Here is a 17,218-nt window from a genome sequence, read left to right on the forward strand (position 1 = left end):
CAGAGTTGGCAGTTTCTGTTTTGGATGACCTGGAGCACAGCCTAACTCGAGGGGAGGAGGGGGAGGAAGAGGCAGAGCCTGGTGCTCTTTGCCCAAACTCCCGCTGGGGTGCAGGAAACCTGGCTGGGTGGCTCACTCCCCTGGGAGCTCGAGCCGTTGCATGGAGGACCTTGAATAGATTTGCAGTTGGCCTTGTGGCCTCTGTTCCCGCAGGTGAGCGTCTGAATCTGCCAGGACAGGTGGTTGGCTGTTAGAGCCAGAGAATGTCAAAATCACTTTATCTCTTCAAGCTCTGGTGGGCAAATATTTCCTTAAGAACTCCCGATACAGTCTTTCCTCAGGAAACCTCCCTTGAGGTTGGGGGCGGGGGTGGAAATGAGCCCAGAGCCTCAGAGTCTGCTGTGTTTCCCATTTCCCCACGGCCTCCTCTTCAGCCAGAGCTCCAGCGCTCCACCGGAGTGAAGACCCCATATATATATCATGAACAGCTTGGGAAGGTCAATTCCCTCCATCCTGTCTCCCGAATCTGTTCTCAGTCCACCTGGTCTCCTCCTGGGGAGGCTGGATTAATCCTATTCCCCTGTTCCCTTCGGCTGCTAGAGCGTTGCAGTCCTCTGCTGTCGTGGCCCTGCCAGCGTGTCCCCATGCCAACTTGTGCCTGTTGAAAGGGATGCTGGCGGAAGGCTTGGTGGCTGGGTGCTGGCACAGAGCCCCCGTCAAGTTTCCTGGGTGGCAATGGGGGGAGAAGGCGGAGCATGGAGTGGAGCCACCTGCCCACGGCCATCTTCAGAGCTGGAAATCACAATCCTCCACGGACCAAACTTTACACATGAAAGTGCATTTCCACCAGCTGCAACTTTCTCTCCATCTGTTCCTCAGCCCCAGCCCTGTGGCTCTCCAGCTGGGAGCCCAGCCTCCTTCCTGAGCGGCTGCCTCGCCACCCCTCCCCAGCCTTTCAAGCCAGCCTCACTTGAGCTCCTGTCGCTCTCTAGGGGTGCTGGTGTCTCTGCAGTTCTGCCCCCAAAGGCCCCCCTCTCATTCTGAGCTCCTTGAGAGAAGAGGTTTTAAGTACATCTGGCTGAACTTCCTTCTCCACCCCCTTTCCCCTCTCTGGGTTTTTTGGGTTTTTTGGTTTTTTTTTTTTTTTTTTTGGTTTTTTTTTCATCCCAAAGCTTGCATCAATTAGCCCCTTCCCTTCTGGATTGTTAGTTCTTCCAAGCTGTCTTCTGTGGCTTAGATGGGTGGTCAGAGCGTGTGGCCAGTGCCAGGGACCTACAGGTCGGCTGTCCCAACTATCAGACCAATTCCTTCCACCTCCAGTCTCTGCCCTTCCCAACTAGCTGTCTCACAGACGCTTCATGATAGGCACGAAGAGCAAGACAGAATCTTCCAGAGCCGAGCGTGGCTCACACCTGCTACTAGAGCAAGTGCATCCTACCTACCATGTGCCAAGAGCCCGCTGCTGGTCTATCTACTCAGCACCCATCTAACCCATCACTCCTGTGTGCTGCGCACTATGAACTTGTTAAGAGTTCAAAGTGGAGTAGGACCAGGGCTTACCCTCTGGGGAGGTTCACAGTCTCGTAGAGAGACAGGTAAATAAACCATTGCATCTCAGACGCGCAGAGCTAACAAGTGTCTGGGCAAGGCGAGGCTTGAGCTGCAGCGTGTGGGAAGATGAAAGGTGGAGGAAGCAGAGCCAAGTGGGAAATGGGGTTTTCAACTGCCCGGCCTCTCTGCTTGCTCCTGCCTTCAGTCAGGTCGAGTGGGAGCAGTGACTGTGCCCTAAGGCTGTCGTTCAGCCCAAAGGGGAACAGGTGACAGCGTGGCGTGAGCTGTCGCTGAGCTCGGTGACGTGCTTACCTACGGGATCTCAGGAGCCCAGCGTGCCAGATTTGACCAGAGTCAGCAGCGCTCTGTCAGGGCATAAGGGCTGATAAATGAAATACCAGGCAAGTTCCAACAAAAGTGTTGATCGCTAACCCTGAGTGGCCTGATGCCTCAGGTTTGTCAAGATCAAAAGACTTTTCATCTGTAGTTAATTCTCAGCTATGTGTAGAAGGGGGTGGGGTGGGGAGCCAGCGCACCAGTTTCCCCAAACACTGTATTTTTAGTTTGGAGTGTACTATACCTGATGCCTATTTTGGTCAAACCTTAAGGTTAGTCTCCTCAGTTTTTGGTGCTCAAGCTTATGGAAAAGTGGTCTGTCCATCTCATGTGAGGGCAGTGACCCACCAATGTGATTTGGGGTGAAAACGGGGCGGGGGGGGAAGCTCTTACAGAATTAAACATTAAAAGAAAGAAAGAGTATGTTGTTTTTAAAGGGACAGAAATTAAACATTCCCTGTGGACCATCTTTCAGACGAGGCTTTTAAGAACAGATGATGTGTTTTTCCACAGCCCTGTGACACCCTTGCAAAGAGGACCAAGCAAGCCCCTCTGTTCCTTAGAGAAATGGAAAACAGGTTAGGGAAGTCTGGCTGACCTGCGGTAGGTCCCTGGGTATGTGCTTACGAGATGAACTAGAACACAAGATTCCCTGAGTCCTAGTGGCATCTTGGACCTGTGCCCTCAGAGGGGGAGAGGCAGAGCTCCTCAGGAGGCCTATTGCCTGTGCTGTCTGATCCCTCTTGTCAGTGGAACAGTTTGCACATTTTATGAGTGGTGGTGCTGGTCACTTTCTCCAGATGCCGCGGCAGAGAAATTATCCTGGGTCTCTGCGGGATCATTCAACTCTTCCCACTGAAAACACACCAGCTGTCTTCAGGAGCCACAATCTCACATATTTATTGAACTCCTTTCCCAGAGAGCTCTTTAGTTCCTGAGAATTTGTCCTAGCAACCCTCCTGGGGAGAGCTTAGGCCAGGATAAGTCTCCCCGCATTTGGGATAGGGAGCCTGAAACCCGCCGGAGTGCATCAGCCAGAAGTCCCATGGCTGTGGGAAGGCAGGGCCCGAAAGTGAGTCTTCACTTCCCACATGTCCGAGGTCAGAGAGCTAAGCCACTGGTTCCCAGTTGTTTGGATTTCCTGGTCCAGTAGAATTTCCAAATAATATGGGGTGGGGGTTGGTTTTCTACTTTTTTTTTTTTTTAAGTAAGGACATTAAAACAAAAAATATCACCAATATGGCTTACAACAAGCCATTTAACTCTAAAAATTTTAGGAAGCGTTCCAAGATAAGGACCCTTCTTCCAAAGAAATTATAGTTGGAAATCATACCATGGTGTAGATGAAATAATTTTTTAGTTACAGAAAATGTTCAACATAAAATACTCTTCTATGATAATACATTGTAGGATATATCCTTATGATTTTTCACACAATACAACGTGGTCAGTTTGGGGGCTGTACTCCACAATGCAGTCCACTGACCCTGGAACGTCACACAAACATGCTGACAAAGATGGAAGCAACCCGCAACCAGATTTTACATCATTTAGAACATTCGGAGAGTCTGAAAACAACAACCCCCTGACCTGGGCCACTTCCGCCTTCCTCTATAGGGTTAGGAGGAGAGCAGACTGTGGGGATCAGAGAACTTTCCAGTAACTGCTGTAGGAGGGAAACTTGGAGGCTTGGAACACTCTGTTCCAATATCTGCTCCCAAAATGTCCCGGCCATGGCTTTGATCACCCAGCTCAGAGCTCAGAATTAACTCTGGAAGGTTTTCACCTACTGATTAAAGGCAATTTCTGACAGACATAGTCCTTAGAACCAGCAGCCTATGCCTGCCATGGCAAGAAGGGTGGGAAGGGGAACAAAGAGGGTCTTGGACTAGGGAGTGATTTCATTCAGTGCCTTCCGCTTGGCTGAGGCATGAGTCCACAAGGGCTGGTGGGTTTTCTGTCCAAATAGGCCTGATTCTCTGTTCTTTCTGGGAGAAGCGGAAGAGGAAAGAGGTTCACGGCATTTACGAAGGGGAGGGACTGAATGTTTCTTGCTGCCCACTTCTGTGTCTTGTCATGGTATGTGGGTGGCCAGAGCTAGCAGAACCACCACGTTTCCGTTTAGGTTCTGACTGGACACCATTTCCTCCTACTCAGGGTCTAGAACTGCCACATCAAGACCACAGCCCTAGAAGGAATGTGTCACTTTTATGTGAAGGCTTGGAATTTTAAGAAATTAAAATTTTAAATTTTAAAATTCCCTGAAATTTTAAGAAAAAGTGTGCATGAAAAAATAAGAGTGTCTGTGTGTGCATAATGGTACAAGTGCTCATACATACGTCAAGCTGGTCGGTTCATTTTTCTATGAAGAGTCCACAGCTCTCCAGATTCTCAAAGGGGTTCATACACAGTATCCACCATCATCCTGGGGCTCATTTAATCCAAAGCCATTTCCCAAATACAACGGTGTAACTGGGCACCACTACAAAATGTGAGAAAGCACCATCTCCAGCTGTGCTTAGAGGAGGGGTGGGGGTGAGGTTGCAGAGCTAGAGTGATCCATTCAAGGTCATTTCTGGTTTTCTCCTGGCCCCTCCACACACTTTATCTGGGACTGTCCCATTCAGCAAATAAAAACACAGGATGCCCAGCTAAGAGTGAATTGCAGATAAACAACACATTTTATTTTTTAGTATAAGTATGTCTCATCTAATACTTGTGACATACTTATATTCTTTTTTTAAAAGATTATTTATTTATTTATTTGACAGATGGAGATCACAAGTAGGCAGAGAGGCAGGCAGAGAGAGAGAGAGGAAGGGAAGCAGGCTCCCTGCTGAGCAGAGAGCCCGATGTGGGGCTCTATCCCAGGACCCTGGGATCATGACCTGAGCTGAAGGTAGAGGCTTTAACCCACTGAGCCACTCAGGTGCCCCTGACATACTTAAATTCTTATATTACAAATTATATGTGCAATATTTGAGGCACACTTCTATGTGTTGTGTATCTGAAATTCAAGTTTAGCCAGTGTTGCATATTTATCTGACAAGCCTGTGGCATTAGTCATTATTACACATGTTCTCACCGGCCTTTCTTTTCCCTTGCCATCACCCCTTGCCATCCTGCGCGGAGAGCCGGCAGGTACTTTTTTGCTCAGGGCCAAACGTCGTAGAATTCCCCTTTTGGCCCCGGGGAGGTGCAAGCCTAGACCTCGTCGGCAGGGGGCACCATTTTCTTAAAATAGATCCCAAGTGGCGCTTCCGGGGCCTGGGAAAGAGAAAGTGGGGCATTGACTGGAATTCTATTTGCTGCTCCTGCCTTCCCTCCCGAGCTCCCTTCTCTCCCCACCTCACACCTTGCCAGACTTATCTCTGAAACAAGATCTGCTCCTGTTACTTCACTCCTTAAATCTCTTCGAAGGGTCCATGGTTACCATCAGAGCGCGGCATGAAAAGGGCTTCGGGATCCCACTAGACTCTGTTTTTCCCTGCTTCAACTCCTGCTGCTTCTACCCTCCGTGATCCCACCCACCTCACACTTCCAGCATCCCCATTCACCGCGAACTATTTGCAGTTTCCCTGTACACTATTTACTGCCATGCCTTTGTGCCCACAGTTCCCTCTGCTCGGAATTCCCTTTCCCACCTGGTGCTTCCAGCGTCTCCATTCATTCAACACGTCGCACCAGCATGTTCCGAGACAAGCCGGGTACCAGGCACTCAGCGTCGCACGGAGATACTGTGCACGAGGCGGCCAACTACGGCCCCTCCGTTGGGTACCATAGATGGGGGTGGGGAGGGGAAGAACAATCAGCAAGTTATCAAATCAACATGACACTTAAAATTGGTTCTGGTGTGGGGCGCCTGGGTGGCTCAGTGGAAAATAAATAAATAAAATCTTTAAAAAAAAAATTGGTTCTGGGGTTAACCAATTTGACCCCTTCCAGCAGAGTTGATGGTTGCCTCCTCTGGTCCTCCAACAGCTTTTCATTTAAAGGGTCCCGAATTCTACCACCTGTGCACAATTGTTTCAGGAAGCCTGAACGAATGAAGCCAGCCAGTTGGAGCTAATAGGAAAGGGCTAGGGCACAGAGGTGGAGGGGTGTGGCTGTGACTAACTGAGACTCTGCGTTCTGTCCAAAGGCGACAGTGGCTTACCACCTCTTCCCGATTGTTGCCAAATCTGTCATTTCAAAAAAAGAAAAAAAAATGGAAATACCGATTTTTACGTGAACTCTCCCAATTTTTAAAATTCTTTGACCCCTAAACTAAACACTCCGATAGGGTCGATTTGGCCCAGGGCCACTAGTTCACCCCCTACCCTATGGCAACACTATGTTACTGCCTTGCCCCTGATTAATATTTATGGATATTTTTCTCCCCTGGGGACCAAGTCCTTGTGTCTTTCTCCCCTAACACAGTGACTGGCTCACGGTAGGTGCCACACGTCAATCAATGCTAGTGGAAGGACCTAAGGGAGGGAGGGAGGAGGGACACAAATGGGCGAACAACAGGTTGTTGATGGGAAGTTCTTATTACTTCTGCTCTGGGCATGGGACAGATGGACCAAGGAAGCCTGAGACAGTTTATTGCCGAGAGTGCCTGTGTGTGAGAGTGTGTTCCCATGCTAGCAGGTGTGACAGCTGGAAAATGTGTCTAAGAACCATCAGCTCCTTTCTTGGTGGGCTCCCAAGCCCTCCCTCCCCATTCTTGGCGGATGGGAGGGAGGAGAAGAAGGCAGGGCTCGCGGTGGACTCCTGGCTTCCTTCCAGGACCTGTAGTCGCTGGCACAAAGATCAGAAAGAGCTTATATAGGCTTTTGGTACCAACTGATACATCCTCAGGGGAAGGTGTCTGGCAGCTGCTGCCACCCACCGCCTCCCCGCTAGAGCGCCCACTGCATTGCAAGCAGTTGCGGGGGGGGGGGGCGCTTGAGCAGAGCGAGATAATCAAAATGACCCTTTGCCGGGCATTGGGGAGTCAAAACATGCGAGTTAAAGAGAAGGATGGCGGGGGTGGGGGGGCACTTAGACTCCCCATCACAGCCCCTCAGAAACAGAGCAGGAGTTTGACCCCTGGATCAGTCTGCTGATTTCCACGAATGGCATGCTGTCCCTTTTTTTTTTTTTTCATCAAGAGAGGAGTCTGCCTTGTGCCCACACAGAGCATCTCATATGCATTCTTACTGCCCCGATGAATAAGAACGTACCTTTGGAAGATAGACATCTGAGGCTTAGAAAGTACATTTTGTCTAATTTTCAGGAGACGTGACTAGATCATTTGGGAATCAGAGCCTCCATCTTGGCCCTGAAAGCTTTTGTGAGGTCTGGAAAATGCCATTTTCTGGATCTGAGAGTGGCGAGTGTGTCTGGGCAGGCTGAAGTACATAGGATTCACTCTGGAAGCTGGACTAGGGAAATTTCTGCCCCACGACTCTCTTTCTGGTGAGAGGTCTCTTGAAAGCCAGAGCCACCTCTAGCTCCCGGGCAGGGCACTTCTTGTTCCCTACCAGCACTTGGTCAGCCAGAAGCTTTGAAGCAAGACTTCCAGGAAGCAATGTCTCCCACAGGCGGTGCTGACTCAGCCCAGACTCCAAGCTTTAAGTCTGGTCCCCGTCCCAGAGAAGCCAGAGGCGCAGAGGAGGCTGTGCTCCTGGGCTGTGTTCCAGCAGCCGGGAAAGGGGGGAAGGGGGGCACAGACCCTGGATCGCTTAGGCTTTTGCTAAGGGAAAGGGGAAGGGGACTCAACAGTGGCCAGACTCCTCTGGGTTCCAGCACCCTTTAATGAAATCTAGTTTTTCCATGTTTCCGGAGGGAGGGATGGTGACTAATTCAGTAATTTGCATTTGGGAATAAGAACAACCTTTGATATGTTCCCCTGGCTCTCATTTCTAATCTCCTGTGGGGGTCAAGGCAGTGTGACTGACCATCTCTCTGACTCTCCAACATCCTCTTCCCCAGACTACTCTACTTGGGTTAAAGGGAGATTCATGCACCCTCTCTCCTGCCCTTTTTCATGAACTACCTGATTCCTTCCACCTCTGCTTCCCTCCTCCCTGCCCTCCCTCTCTGGATCCTTTGCTGTCATTTTCCTCTGTCCCTACTCTTACCTTCTCTCTCTCTTTCTCTCTTTCTGTCTGTCTCTCTCTCTTTCTCTCCCTGCGGTTCTGATGGCAAATCCTTTCCCTGGCACAGACCCTCTACTTGCTCGCCAGCACTGCTGGGTTACTTTCCTCATTCTGTAGCCTCTATCCAATTATCTCTCTGGCCAGGCTCGTGGGGAGCCCTCTCCTCCAGCCGCCCTGCTGCTGGCAGTGCTGTCACCCACGATTCATTTCCATTTGGGGATGGGGGTGGAAAACTGCTTGGAATGAACTGGGAGACGTTTGGCAATCCGTCCTGCCTTCTACTCCAAGGGCCCCAGAAGAGAATCTTCGGGAAGAGGACACCATTTCCCAGAGCATTAAGGGCTGCAGGATCTAGTTTTAACGAACGTGGGATCCACATTCATTAGAGTCAGTTAGCCAGCCCTTAAAAGCAAGGGCCCATCGACAGGGAAGACGGGAGGCCTTTGCCACAGAAAACGAAGCCGTGACTCAAAGGCGTCACATAGATGCTTCCTTGCTCATCCACGTTCCTGAGTTTAATGTCTTTGGCTTGGGAATTAACTTTGAGACTTTTCCAACTTAGATTAAAAATAGAGCTCATAAATGCCATCACAGGCACTTTCCGATAAGGTGGCCTTTTAAGGGAAGGCTGGGCTCCCAAGCAGAGGGTGTGAGTCAAAGAGCCTCTGAGTGGGTACTCAGAGTGCCTGAGGCCAGCCTGCTGACCGGCCTGTGGCCAAACAGTAGAGGCCGGAAGAGGAAGCTGCTGGAGCCTTCTGTTCCTGAAACGTCAGGAACCAAGGTCCTTAGAGGAATGTTTATATCACTCATTCTTCTGTTTATGCTTCCCACAAGCTTTTACTTGAATACCTACTACGTGCTAGAAACACAGCTTGGTGCTAGAAATGAGATAGAGGGAAAAAAAAGAACTCCCACCACCATGGAGCTTTCCACCTAGTGAGGGACACAGATGGGGCCTGGATGAGAATGACTTAGGGGGAAAGTGCAGGGAGGGGAACAGCGGGGAGCCCCAGCTCTGGGTTGAGGGGGGGGTCTTACTTGCACAGTTGCCTGGAGGAACAGATGGATAAAATCAAAGCCTGGAGAAGCAGCAGAGAATTGGCCAGGCGAAGGTGGGGGTGGGGGCAGGGAAAGGTGTGGGGAAGACTATTCTGGTAAGAAGTAATAGCCCAAGCAAAAAGAGAGAACTTGGTTTACTCGCGGGAATTGAAAGTACCTCTGTGTGTGATGGTAATCGGTATTGCTAAGCAGGGTGGGAGGGTAGGAGAGCCCCCTGGAGACAAAGGCGTGGTCCCTGGTAAAGAGCCTTTCGCCCTGTTAAGGAGTTTGGACTTTATCCTGAGGGTCATGGGCACCCATGGAAGGGTTGCCCGCAAAGAAGTAAGTCCATTGGATTGGCACTTAAGGAAGCTGACTCTGGCTGCAGAGCAGAGAATGAACTGGAAGGGGAAGATCAGACGCTGGGAGGCCAGTGAGGAGGTGGCCATCGTTCAGGGAAGAATTGGGGAAGTGTCCGTGAAGACGGAAGGAAGGAGGCAGAGCCGGGCCATAATTGAGGGATGGAATTGTCAGAACATGGAGGTGTGTCCGAAGTGGGCTGGAGGAATTGGGGGTCGTTCCCAGTTCCCAGACTCAGCTGCTTGGTGGGACAGAGAAACCTGGAAGAGAAGCACATTTTAGATCTGCTCTGAGGTGCCTGGGTGACATCCACCTGAGGCTATCTATGTGAGTCAACCAGGCTGGTTGGGTGTGTCAAGTGGGAGGCTCAAGAAAGATCTGGCTCAAGATGGATTTGGAATATTCTTTAGCAGATGGGTGGTCGTGGAGCCATGAAAGTGAATGATTGATCTCGAGGCAAGTGAGGGCAGTGTGAGGAGGAGAGGAACCGAATAGAATCCAAGGAAAATGGATATAAAAAGGATGGCCAAAAGCAGAGCCCCAAAGGAGACTGAGAAAGAGCAGCTAGAGAAGCAGAAGAAAACCAGGACAAAGGGTGATCCTTCTCCTGCCAAGAGTGCCCTGATGTCCCTTCAGGAATTCATTCCTCCATGTTCTGGGCCCTGGGGTTTGAGTCCTAGAGGAAAGAGGCTTGCTGGCTCTGTCTAACCCTTCTGCCCCACTTCCCACAGCGCCCCCCATTCCCCCACTTGCTCTCTGTCTCTGGCTACTAATTTCCTTTGAGTTTTGCAGTCTCCATGCTCCCCCTGGCCTGAGGATCTCCATGTCTCTGGGGTGTTTTCTTTCCTCATTCTCCTTCTCCACACTGACCTTCTAGGTAGGCTTCCAACCTCTACTCAAGTCTTCCCTCACATTCCAGACAAGACCAGGGCTCTCTGTCATTCATTCGTTCCCTCCTTCGTTTGTTCAGTGTGTATGAAGTGCCGGCTGTCCACGTGTCCGCACGGTGCCCAATGCTGGGACATTCTGGAGAGCGGAACAGACTGCTATGGAACTGACAGTTGATTAAGCGAGACCGATAACAAACCAGTAAATACTCAAAAAATTAAAAACTGTTGTTAGTAATGTGAGGGAAGTAAACAGAGTACCATGATCAAAGATAATGGAAGGTCCTTGTCTGGGATAGCATAGATGGTCAGAGGAGGCTTTTTGCGGATGTGAAATTAAACTGAGACCTGAAAGAAGGAGCCATGTGAGAAGCCAGGGTGGAAGTGTTCCATGCAGAGGGAACAGTAACCGAAAACATCTATGGAGGGAACGGTCTTGATGGGCTTTACCGGTTCCAAGAATTGACACATGGCTGGCATGGCTGAAGACAAGGAAAAAGGGACACGAGATGTGGTTGAACCCAAGACTCTTGTAGGCAGGGACTACAAAGTTTGGATTTTATTCTTGGTGCCATGAGAAGCATTCAAAGGTTTTGAGCAGGAGTGCAGCATAATCTGACTTAAGTTTTAATTAGGTTGTCCAGGTTGCTGAGTGAAGAATGGATGGAGAGACAAGACAAATACTAGGGACACTATTTAGAATCCCCTCACTGTGTTTCAGGCAAAAGAGCATGGTGGCTAGGACTTAAATGGAACTGGGAAGATCAAAAGAAGTGGATGGATTCAAGGGATACTTTGAAACGAGAGCTTCTGGGAACTTCTGATGGCTCAGATGTGAGGTGTCAGGGGGGAAAAGGAGTTGAAGGATGATGCCTGATTCCTGGCTTGACTGAGTGGAAAGAGAATCAGGCTGGCTTGACTTGACCTTTCCCAGCCTCACTGGTCCCTCTACCCCCTTCCTTGAAGCCCCTGTAGCAAATCTTCAGAAGCTCAGAGCTTGAGAAGCAAGGGCCATTCGAAAACCACTGGGTTGACGAATCTTTATGGTTCCTTCCAGTTTGGATTTCTTTAAATTCTAAACTGAAAACCCTATCTGGATGAGGGAATTATTTCTATTTCTTTCGATTTCTCCTGTAGTTACCTTTCTAAAGCTCTGTACCCAGGGAACATTCAGTAAGTGCTAGTTGACTGTTCATTGTAGCACAGACCTTCTATAATTGAATTTTAGATTAAATCCTTTTTTTTAAAAAATAGGATTCTAACATAGAGTAAACTTCCAGTTGAAATCAATTCACCTTGATAAAGGAGAGCCATGGCAAGAATAATCTAAAATTATAAAATCCAAAGTAATTTCTACTTGAGTTGAGGCAGAGGAAAAAAATGTGTTTTTGCTAACCTAATAATCTACATTTAGGTATATGTTATTTTAGGGCAAATGTCAACAGGTGGTGGATCAATTCCATTCAGAATAGGACCAAAAAAACCCCATTGAAAATAATTCATAACAGTATATAATCTCCATTTGCTAATACATTCTTTGTTGAAAATGACTATCGTCCCTCTAAAACTTATTTGGAAGCGATGACTTCAAGGTATTTTTAGACCCAGTTAAAGATGCACAGACAACTGTGTTGCCAGTCCAAGGCAAAAATCAGAGGAACGCTAGGACTCAAAGTTGCCATTTCCTCTCTGCTCTTTCCCACAGCTGCTTCTTTGCCTGGTGCTCCACTCCTCAGACATCATGTTTGCCAGCCATTTTTCTGGGTTAAAAACAAACTCAGAACTTCAATTGATCTGCAAGCACATGGGTCAAATCCTCAGATAACCACACCATTATAATTCTTTCGTGTTATTAAAGAAGGAAGTAAAGTATCCTAATGCCTTTCGAATGCCAAGCCCTTATGAACAAACATCACGTCATTTGATGCCACTTATTAACCTACGATGGATGCCCCCACGTCGCAGATAAGGTGGGAGAACTGATCTCCGGCATCTGCTCTTCGAGCCCTCTGCTGTGGATAACATCAGGAAGAAAGAGTGCTAAACATTTCACCATGGGTACTGTAGCAGCATGGCGGTCAGGGCCCAGGACGTTGACCAAGACAGGTCAACTGGGTGCTGCTGCCTGCGTTTGGGGTTTGCAGCACAAGGCACAAAGATGGAAGAAGTTTAGACATCTTTTGCCTCAGTAGCAGTGGAAGCCACGTGTCCGGCGGTGGCACTCTGTGGCAGTGTCCAGCCATGGGACCTCCCGGCCACAGTGTCCTGCTGAAGAAGGCTGGTCTTCCTCCATGAACCTCTGATTCTCAGCCAGATTTCAGAATCTGATTCTTGAGGTCCTGTCAGTTCTGGAGGCCAGAGGTATTTCTTCAGTAAATTCCAGTTTGGGTTGAGAGAGCTAGAAGCTGGTGTGGTTCTCGCGACCAGAGAGCCTGACCCATCTGTGAGGAAACAGACTCCAAGTCTTGTTCATGGACCCCAGCTAGCAAGTGGCCATGTTCTGGCTGAGAAGCTTGTGCAGTTTCTTTGATTTCCTGCTTCCCAAAGAATTTGAACAAATTCGAGAAAAGGAGGGAGCATGGTGTACAGATGAGGGCAGGGCTTGGAGACTAGCAGCTCTATGAACACTTACCCCTAAACCCACATTCAGTAACACACTCTAAATAAGCGGGTTCTCCTCTGTGCCAGGGACTCTGCTAAGTTCAAATATCATCTCAGTTGACCCACACAACAATATGATAGGGTGGACATTATTTTCTCCATTGTTCAGGTGGGAAAACTGAGGCTCGCAGAGGTTTTGTCCAAGTTTATATTATAATAAGTGTTCGTGTTGAACTTGGGTCTCCTGACAAAGAAGCTGGAATTCATTCATTAAGCCATAGCTACCTCACTATGAAATTTAATCAATCGATCGATAGTTCTCCACTGCCAATTTTCCATTAATCCCTTTGTGGCCTCCGCACCACCTCGTCAACGCGATCCTGTTGGCATGCTTCCTTGCATATGGTTTTACAATTGTGTTCCAGAGTATGTCACCTGTCTCTGTTCTTTTAGACTGAGAACCTCCAGAGCACAGGACCAGGCCTCCCCAGTGAGAATATTCCTTCCTGCATAGACATCTCTGATGTCCCTGCAGGGCTCCACCATGGCAGGCCTGGGGCTGAGGTTCATTGCCTGGCCAACTGAGAGAGAGGAGAGGACCGTATCTTGCTACGTGCTTACAACTGGATGGGAGCCTGGACTCCTCTTCGGTTCAGCCCTGCCTGCCTCCACCTCCCCTATAGCTTCAAGGGAAATCACGCCTTTGCTTACTAGACTATACAGTGGAGTCGAAGATCTTCATTAGCAGCATAAAGACCAGATGTCTTGAGGTCTTTTGAGACAGAGCCCTTGCCCAGACCTGGCTCACACTGGCCAATGAATACTTTGTCATTTGTGTTTTGGAATTAAGAAAACGCAGTTCGGCACGTTTCCTACCACCACAGGAGCAGTGAATTGAATTGGTGCCATTGTAAGCTTGATTGTTGTTGCATAGATAAAACCCTCATTAAGTCCCTCAAGAGAAAAAAAGAATTTTATTTTGAAGGGTGGGGGCCTTCTTACTTGTCGGCAGTTACAACAACAAAACAGTAAATGGAGGAAATAATGAAGTAACCACACTTTCCCCCCCAAACCTTGCGAAGAGGCTGGGTGAGTTTTTAATTAGTGCTTCATTTTCAATAAATCCGTATCTGTACGTGGCGCTGATGCTTTCCTGGATAAGGGAAAGATAATAATGAGAATCCTATTTTTCAGTCCCACACTAAAGGGATGCCTCGTATATTTAATCATGCTGTAGAAATCCTGGCAGCTTTCTCTGAGCCCAGCCTCTGCTCTAATTACATTTCTAGATTTTAGTAAATTGAAAGGGAAAATGTAGGAACAAAATAATTAAAACCGAAGAGGAAGTGCATATTAAAAAGGAGAAGCTGTTTAAAATTCTTCCATACAGTGTTTCCAAGGACATCTACAGGCATTTAATCAGATCCACACCAAATCAAAGCCCTTTGTACAGAGGCTGGTGGATCACATCTCGGGTGGGCGGGATGGTCCCCAAAGCAGAACGGGAGCCTCATTGCACCGGGCTACAGATGGGGTAGGACTCATGTCCTTCCAGATCTCTGGAGGTTCAGGGCCGGCGTGGACAAGCTGCTAGCACAGACTCACTAGCCCTGAGGAGTCCCTTCCCAGGTGCCAGGCAGAATCTGACTACACCAGATTGATTAGCCCCAAGTGTGAGGTGGCTAAACTATGCTGTTCCTGCCTCCAGTTTCCTTTTTCTGCACCCCTTCCCCTCGTCTATGCTCCTCTCTCCAAGGGGTACCCTTTTTCTTTCTTCCTTGCCAACCTGTGAACTCTGAAGTGAAGAGAACAGTAACTGAACAGCCTCAGTGACACCAGGAGTCAATTACTTGAACTGGGTTATCTGGTTACCCACGGGGCACTCTGAAGATTTTCTTAAGAACCAAAAACCTTGCTGGCTTCAGCTAAAGGAATGAATGTTTACTGAGGATGAGGATGAGCAGAACCTCACTGGAAAGTTTCAAGCATCAGCCTACTAGGTGACAAAAGCTCTTTTTGTTTTAATCAAGGTAGGCCCAGCACTCACATCATGGTGGGAGTTAGGATCTCCATTTCTTGATCATGTTGTCTGAAATACGGTTGGAGCAAGCTCTAGGAGCTTGGAGGGCTTTCCTAGGACATTCTAAATTGTGGAATTGTAGGGCATGCTCGTGTACTTGAAAGTGGAAGCCATCCTGGCTCCATCAGGGGTTTCTTTCCAAACCCCTGTGGCTTTGCTCATGGGCTCTCAGCCTTCCCTAATGAACAGATTCACCGGCCACCTGGCGCCAGGACGCATGTGGCAGGAGACAAGTGAGCACAGTCTCCTGGAGACAGCCCCATGACAGCAAAGCTTCCGGAAGCTGTTCCCAAGGCAGGACCCACCCTTCATCACCCCATGACCTGCAGGTTCACCTGGCTGCTCTTTTGGGTCCAATGCCTCTGACATTTGAGTGTGTGTATCTGTGTAATGATACTATCTCAATGTGGAAAAGAGACAAAACCTGCTCTGGATTATTTGGCTTGACCCTGTAGGAACAATTTTTGAAAGTTTAAGCTAAAGGAAAGGATCATAGCAATAATAAATATCCCATCGGGGCCCCTGGGTGGCTCAGTGGGTTAAAGCCTCTGCCTTCGGCTCAGGTCACGATCTCAGGGTCCTGGGATAGAGCCCTGCGGGGGGCTCTCTGCTCAGTGGGGAGCCTGCTTCCCCCCCACCCCCACCCCCGCCTGCCTCTCTGCCTATTTGTGATCTCTTTCTGTCAAATAAATAAATAAAATCTTAAAAAAAAAACCCAAATATCCCACCACTGACATTATCACTCTAACATGGGGATGACTTTTTTTTTTTTTTTCCCCTCCAAGGGCCAAGATGCTGGAGGCTTTTTTTCTTTTACTCAACCCAGGAGTCACTGATGGCCCTTGGGAGCCGGTATGTTAAGCCAGCTGGGGACCTGGGTGTCCAAGACAACAAGTTGTCACTGAATAAAGTCCCTTTCAGTTAAGCCACCCACATGCCCGTCTTCCCCCAAGAGGATGATCCTTGGTTTTGTTTTCAAATGCCAAAATCTAGGTGACTTAAAAGTCTTTAGAATTATCATGAAGTCCAAAAAATAGTTTACTGACACAATGCTTTCATTAAAAGTGAGGGAATGCGACTTAAAAGTGTCGGTAATCCATACACTTCTTGCAAATATAAACTGCTATTGTTCAATGCCCTTATTGTTACGCTGCCCACCCCGACTCCCCTAACCCCCCACCCCCACCCTTGGTAGGCCTCTCTTGGGTCCTCGCACCTCCGCATAGCCTGCCGCGCCGGGCGTGCAACCCCCTCCGTGTTCCCGCCTCTTTCTAGTCAAGCCCCTCCTTCCCCTCAAATCCCCCGGCCCAGTGGGGCCGGCGGGACGCACGCGCAGTAAGGGAGGTAGGCAGAGTCTTGAAGAAGAGGGAGGAGGGGCAGGAGAACTCAGGGAGGGGAGAAGAGGGGCGGAGGCCGCGCGGGGTGGGGCCCGGCGGGTACGCGCTCGCTGCGTCTACGTGCTGACGCCATGACGCCCCGGCCGGTGTGTGTCGGTGTGTGTGTGTGTGTGTGAGTGTGCGCGCTCCGAGTGTGTGTGTATTTGTGTATCGGCGGTCCCGCAGGTCCCGGATGTTGCGGACAGTATGAAGCGAGCGCAGGGGGACGGGGACCAGCAGCTGTCGCCGCCGTTCTCAGGTGAGTGGGGGGAGGAGAGTCAAGGGAGAGGGTTGTCCTGTGGGAGTGTGGGGGGGCGCCTCCCTTAAGAGGTGACTGACCCCCAACTCCCCCCGCCCCCCCCCCGCCACTCACATACTCTTCTCTGTTCCATATCCCACATCCTGGGTTACGTGGCCTGGGAATGTCAGAGCCTAATCAGCCGTTCCTTCCCCAATCCTAAGCATTCAGGAGACACAAATGCGCCCCCTGCCTTCAGCCCCCCCATCATTTTCCCAGCCCCATCCCCCTTGCCAAATAGTGAGCTGTCGCCTGCGGCGAGATGGGTGACTGCGCATGCGCGAGTGTGAAAGAGCTAGGGGTGCTTGTTCGCTGCCCCCGGGGCGCATGCGCATCGCAGTGTTGCAGGGACCTGCGGGATAAAGAGCCCCTTGACCACGCGCCCGCCTTCGCAGATAGTGGGCTGCCAGATAGTGCGCCTGTTGCTCCTATCCTGAAGGGAGCGTTTAAATTATTTGACGGACCTACTGACAAAGCAGTATTTGCATCTGATGTTGCCCTAGAGACTCCCAGGCTACTAACGCCTTCCAGAGCCAACGTGCCCCACGCTGACCCTTCTTTTGAAA

General features: G+C 49.5%; 1 protein-coding gene across 2 annotated transcripts in view; it reads left to right on the plus strand.

The window, feature by feature from the left end:
- Nucleotides 1-16,440: 16,440 nt before the first annotated feature.
- Nucleotides 16,441-17,218, plus strand: part of SPOP (speckle type BTB/POZ protein) — a 64,959-nt gene continuing 64,181 nt past the window's right edge. The window contains exon 1 of one of the 2 annotated variants that reach the window (XM_032872146.1): nucleotides 16,441-16,613. The gene's annotated coding sequence lies outside the window, so the exon portion shown is untranslated. The remainder of the gene's footprint in view (nucleotides 16,614-17,218) is intronic. The other variant, XM_032872147.1, reaches the window with a different exon arrangement.

The sequence above is a fragment of the Lontra canadensis genome, unplaced genomic scaffold (genome assembly GCF_010015895.1).
Source record: "Lontra canadensis isolate GAN:19392208 unplaced genomic scaffold, GSC_riverotter_1.0 scaffold43, whole genome shotgun sequence".
In the NCBI taxonomy this organism is placed as follows: Eukaryota; Metazoa; Chordata; class Mammalia; order Carnivora; family Mustelidae; genus Lontra; species Lontra canadensis.